The sequence below is a fragment of the Serinus canaria genome, chromosome W (genome assembly GCF_022539315.1).
Source record: "Serinus canaria isolate serCan28SL12 chromosome W, serCan2020, whole genome shotgun sequence".
Classification (NCBI taxonomy): Eukaryota; Metazoa; Chordata; class Aves; order Passeriformes; family Fringillidae; genus Serinus; species Serinus canaria.
Genome location: NC_066342.1, coordinates 7214531 through 7220530, shown reverse-complemented (window position 1 = coordinate 7220530; position 6000 = coordinate 7214531).

Sequence of the window (6000 nt, the reverse complement as noted above, 5' to 3'; positions counted from 1 at the left end):
GAAAGTTCACAAGAATGTTTGAATAATGTATGAAACACATGAATATGCAGAAAATTTAACAATATAAAGATAACACTGTCTGTATATACCTGCATGTTCTTTGGCTGTCCACCAGGAGCACCCCAGAGCTAGTTTTGCTATCCCTTATTAAACTTTACAAAAATTCTTTATCTTGAACTCTGTTTTTCACAGGGTGCAGCCACGGGTGCCCAGGACTGTCCCACAGAGCAGGGCCCCTGTGCTCCAGGGCTCTGTGTGCTAGGGCAGGAATTCTGCTCCCTGCCAGGAGCAGCTCACAGCTTCCTTAAGGAGGTCCCCACAGCACTGCGGGAGAGAGGCTGAGGTCCAGATCTGTGGGAACTCAGCACATCACTCCTGATGTTCAGAGCTACCGAGAGAACCCCTGGGGGGCTCGGGAGTCTTGGAATGTTACCAAAAGCACTTGGTGGCTTGATTTTGATCCATCTAGGGATGTGCCACCGATGTATGAGGAGATGAAACCAGTGAGAATCACTCAGGTGTGAATGGTGAAGGGAAGACATAATTATAGGGTATATCACAGATTTTGGGGTTTTGGTACAGGGGGGTTATGGAGACAAGATGGAGGAATCAGGGCATGTCACAAGGCTCTTCTTTCTTCTTCTTGTCGTCCATCTTCTGCTGTGGTGTTGGCACTTGGGGATTGGTCTGGGGTGAGGGTGTATCCGGTGACGAGGGTGATAGGTATTGGGGATAAAAAGTAAATATGATATACGTAGTTTTTGTTATAAAAGACGCGACTGCCTTGGGGGTGGTCAGAGTTCCTTTGGCTGCCGTGCTGGTCAGATCCAGATTGGGCAGAGAAGGGACTTTGTAGATAAGAAACAATAAACAATTCTGAAGACCGAAAAAACCTAGAGTCCAGACTCATCTTTTGAGGCCCAGCGTGCAAAGAACCATCCTAAGCGTGTGTGGGAGCAGAGATGGACAGCCGAACCCCATACAGATCACCTCATTTCCAGAGGTGCTTTTCAAGTAGCACATCAAGGTCAGGGCTACCCATAAGAAAATGTACTTTTGGAAAGGTGGTTTCTGGGGTCTGTGCTTTCATCTTCCTGCTGTGGTTGGGAGACAAAGAGTGAGTGGTGTGTCTGTCAGTGGGTGCAACCACCAGCAAATACCAAACCAAGCAGCCAGAGTATATAAAAAGAGGTCTGAGATCTAGTTAGTTTAGAGACCATAGGCCTGGATCAGATGTTGGAGAGCCCTGAGAGCCTGTGAATTGGTATGATAAATATATTACAGTGTTGGCTTTTGAAATTGTTAGAATGAATACTATGTGTTTTATAATGTTGATTTTTGTAAGAGAAGTTTTGCTAAAGTTTGGAGTTCTTTTAATGTGCATGTTGTGTTGTGATACCAATGTTGGTGAAGAGTTGTAATGTTAACATTTACCCAATGAAGGAATTGAAACCTGTTAAATGTATCGAAAAGTAACAAATGACCAGGACTAGGACAACTGCACATGCTCCAAAAAGGCGGGACGGAGGAGGAACTTTGTTAAAATGTTTGAATATGTATGACAATTTATGAGTATGTATTTGGCTGATGCAATAGTCAGGGTATATAAGTGGTGTTGTTGTGTTGACTGGTGTGCCTCCGGCTGTGGCTAAGCACCTAGTGCTGTTCCTTTTGCTTTATTGACTTTGTCTCCTATTGTCTCTTATTAAATTTTCTTTAAATTTTAACTGAGGAGTGGGCTTTGTTTCTCACAGTTAGCTACTGGATGGACACTGTGCCCTAAATGCTCTTGGAGAAACTGAGGAGTCCTGTGAAGCAGGTAATAGGAATCTCTTAATTTTGGACCTGGGGGTGAAGTTCCCTTTGTGTGAGAGAGCAGCAGGAATGTGTGGGCACTGCTGGGAATGGGCAGTGGGGCAGTCCACAGGAAAGAGCAGGACAACAGAAGGGTTGGTGGGAGACATGCGCTGCGGACTTCCTGAGCAGGAAGAAGTCGCTGCGGCCTTCTCTGACAACTGAAAGAAACCTCATGTTTCCCAGTGCTTGTCCTCATGGGAGGCCTGAACTATCCCAGTATCCGATGAAGGGATAACACAGCAAGCCAGCCAGGAGGTTTTTGGAGCTTATTAACAGTTTTTCTGATGAGGCTGACTGAGAAGCCACTGCCAGAGGGTGTCTTGCAGGACATCACACTTAGAAACAAGGTCAGGACTGTAACAGTCAGGGGTGAAGAAGCAAAGGTGAGGGTTCCAAAAGAATGGAAAAAGGCAGAGAGCAGGACTTCAGAAGAATAGGCTTCAGCCTGCTTGGTGACCTGCTAAGAAGAATTCCATGGGATATTGTCCTGCAGAGAAGAGGAAAGAACTATTTCACACTCAAAAATCTTGTCTTCAAGCTCCAGAATACCTCACCTTGTCACACAGGAAAGCAAAAAGCACTGTAGGAGTCTGGTATGGATGGGAAAGGAGCTCCTGACAAAAACCAAACATGAGGAGGAAACACAGAGACAGTGGAAGCTGCCTGCCAGCCTCAATAGTGCTGGAGAGAGCCATTAGTGTGTGTGTGTTTGTCTCTGCAGAGGGAACTGGAGGGGAGAGGGGATGCCAGGGACAACTCCTGGATAGACTGAGAACCCAACATCAGCTCCTGGAGGTATCCACACTCCCTGTGGGTCTATGTAGGCCTATATTTTCCACTAACACAAACAGTCCAACCCTTATTTCTCTTTCCTCTACTGACAGTGGTTTTCCTTGGCCTACAGACCTGCTGAGGTCCCTTCCAGATGAGGTTCTGGAGACCTGCCCTGCACAGAGATCTGGGGCTTTGGGCTGATGGCAATATGTCACCAGTGTGTCCTGGCAGCCCAAAAGGCCACCGTGTCCTGGGAGGATCAGGCCCAGCATTGCTGGCCAGGCCAGGAAGGGGATTGTCCTGCTCTGCTCTGCTCTGCTCTGCTCTGCTCTGCTCTGCTCTGGGGCAGACCCACCTCCACTCCTGGAGGAAGTTCTGAGTGACACAAGAAAAGAAAGACATCAAAGTATTAGCATGCGTCCAGAGGAAAGTGAGGAAGATGGTGAAATGCCTCAAGGGCAAAACTTAGGAGGTGCAGCTGAGGTCACTTGGTTTTGTTCTGCTTGGAGAAGGGAAGGACAAGGGGTGACCCCACTGCAGTCAAAGGGGGCAATCCATGGGGTGTGCTGGTCTCCTCTGGTCATCAGTGACAGGACACAAAATAATTGAATGAGATGGGGTCAAGGGAGGTTCAGAATGGACATTAAGAAAAGGTTCTTCACCCAGAGGCTGGTCAGGCACTGGAGCAGGCTCCCCAGAGAAAGTGGTTGGGCATCAAGCCTGCCAAGGCTCAAGCAGTGCTCAGATAAGGCTCTTAGTCATATGATTTCATTTCAGGTTGTCCTGCAAGCAGCAGGGACTCAAGTATCTTTATGAGTCCCTTCCCAAGTTGAGAGAGTCTATGATCCTGTGATACTGGGTGCTATTGAAAGAACCAAGAAGGACAAGGTAAACATCAGGCGCAGTCAACATGGGTTCACAAGGGGAAATTGCTTTTTAACCAATTTGAGATATTCTATAATTCCCTAATTTGTTCCTTCAGAGACCTCTCAGTTTGCCAGCTGTAGCAGGATGTTTTGCCTTGGAACGTGGTCAAGTAACTCAGACAATGCCCTATTTACAAGGCTCTCAGTGGTGGACTGAGAGCAGGTATCATGCTGGTTTTGGTCTTGAATTATGCTAAATCCAATCTGGCTCATCAACCCCAAAATTAACATCCTGATTGTGAGGCAAAGATTTGGCAGATAACCTGCTAAACTGACCCAGACACATATGACTGTCAGCCAATCCTTTACACCTTAAAAGTCCAGTCCTCTTTCATAGGGTAGGTTTTTCTGGAGTGCATGGAGGTTCCTCCTTTGGGTTGGGACACCCCTTAGTGTTTGAGCAAATGAGATTTTGTCCACAGTCATTGGTCTGGGTGAGCTACATCAATCTCTGCTGTAATAACTATTTCTTTTTGCTATCTTTAATACAATTATTTTAATTTGACTGCTTTGATACAGTAAACTATCCTAGTAGTTTTAGGTTTTTTACTACTTATGTGTAGTAAATAATTCTCATTAAGAGCTTTTTGTCTAATCATTTATCATAATAAATTGCTAATTTTTATATAACTATATCTGATTTGCCATCCTTAATCCTGCAGGACAAAATTGTACACAGGTTCAATCACACCTCTATAATTCCTCAGATTTAAGGCACTGACAGTCTGGGGCTCAGATTGGATCTGGGAGGGCAACTTCCATCCCACTGTTCTGCATTCCCAGAATCCTTGTTCCCAGTTTCCACTGTCCCTGACTGTGGTATTCACATTCTCTGAACAGAGAGAGACATAATTCTCTCTGCCAGGATTCTTCCTGGGGAAGGCAGTGAGAAGCTCAGAGAAGAGAAAATTCTTATCTCTACTTGCTGCTCCTGTTGTTTGGCACATGTGGAATGTGATATGGAGATTGTTTACCAAGAGTGATTTGTTAACTGGACACCGGTGATAGTTGTTTGGATTGACCGGCCAATTGGGTCAAAGCTGTGTCATGACTGTCTCCAGACAATCATGGGTTTTTCTGTAGTATCTCTTTAGTATAGTATCTCTTTAGTATAGTTTTAATATAGTATTAGTGTAATATAACCTAGCTAATAAAGCATTTGTTCAGCCTTCTGAAATAATGGAGCCAGAGCACATTATTCCCTACATTGGGATCGCCCTGCATCGATACCTGACCACCAGATCCGCTCCTGGCTCACTTTCCCTGTAGGCACTTTCCTTCCCTCTCCCTGTGTTACTGGCACCGGAAATTGGAAATTTGTATCTTCATCCAATTTTTCCCTCCTCCTCTCCTCTCCTCTCCTCTCCTCGCCCTCGCCTCTCCTCTCCTCTCCTCTCCTCTCCTCTCCTCTCCGCGCCGGCCTCTCACTCCTCTCCTCTCCTCTCCTCTCCTCTACCTCTCTCCTCTCCTCAGTCCTGCTCCTCTCCTCTCCTGCCTCCTCTCCTCTCTCTCCTCTCCTCCTCTCCTCTCCTCTCTCCTCTCCTCTCCTCTCCTCTCCTCTCCTCTCCTCTCCTCCTTTCTCTTCTCATTATTATCGAAATCCCCTTGCACCCTCTTTTGCCAGGCACTGGGACCCCCCCCATCCTGGCCATCCCTGGTTTTCCAGCTTCTGGATCCCCCTTTCTTTGACTCCAGGACCCTCCTGCCCCGCCTATCCCGGCCATCTCACCTCTCCTGGCCCCTGGATCCCCACTTTCTTGACACTGGGACCACACTAAACTCCTATTCCTGGGAACTGAGACACTCTTGCATGTGTCTCTGCACTCCAAGTACCCCCCCCCCAAGGATTGGGGGGTACCCCAAAACCACCTCAGAAACAGGGATACCCCAAAATCCCCACAGGAATGGGAGATACCCCAATATCCCCTCAGAAATTGTGTTCTCCCATGACTTCATAATACCCAACCTTCAGCTCTCATTCCAGATCCCATCACACCCATGTTACCCTTCCCAATCCCCACCCCACGCCTGCTGTACATTAAGAGCCCCTTCCCAAGCCCTATTTACCCCATCCCACCCCTCCCAAACCCAATCCCATCCTCCTACTCCTCCCAATCCCCATCCCACCCCTTATTGTGGTCAGGGGGAGATGGAGAGACGACACGACAATGGAGTTCATGTGGCAGAGAAAGGTTTAATGGCATGCACAGCTCTTATATAGGCTATTTAAAAGACTCTGTGTTTGAACCTGATTGGCTATGATCTGGTTACCAACCAGCTCACTGGCCAATAGCTACCTGCTTACAGTCTCGTCAGGGATTGGCTGGCATCTGCTCTCCTATGAGGCTTGCAGTCCAGTTGTTTGCTGTCATAGTTCCCCCTTTATGTTTTCAAAATCTAAAAGCCGTGTTTATCATCCCTCTGTGGGGCTCCTTGCAGAAAG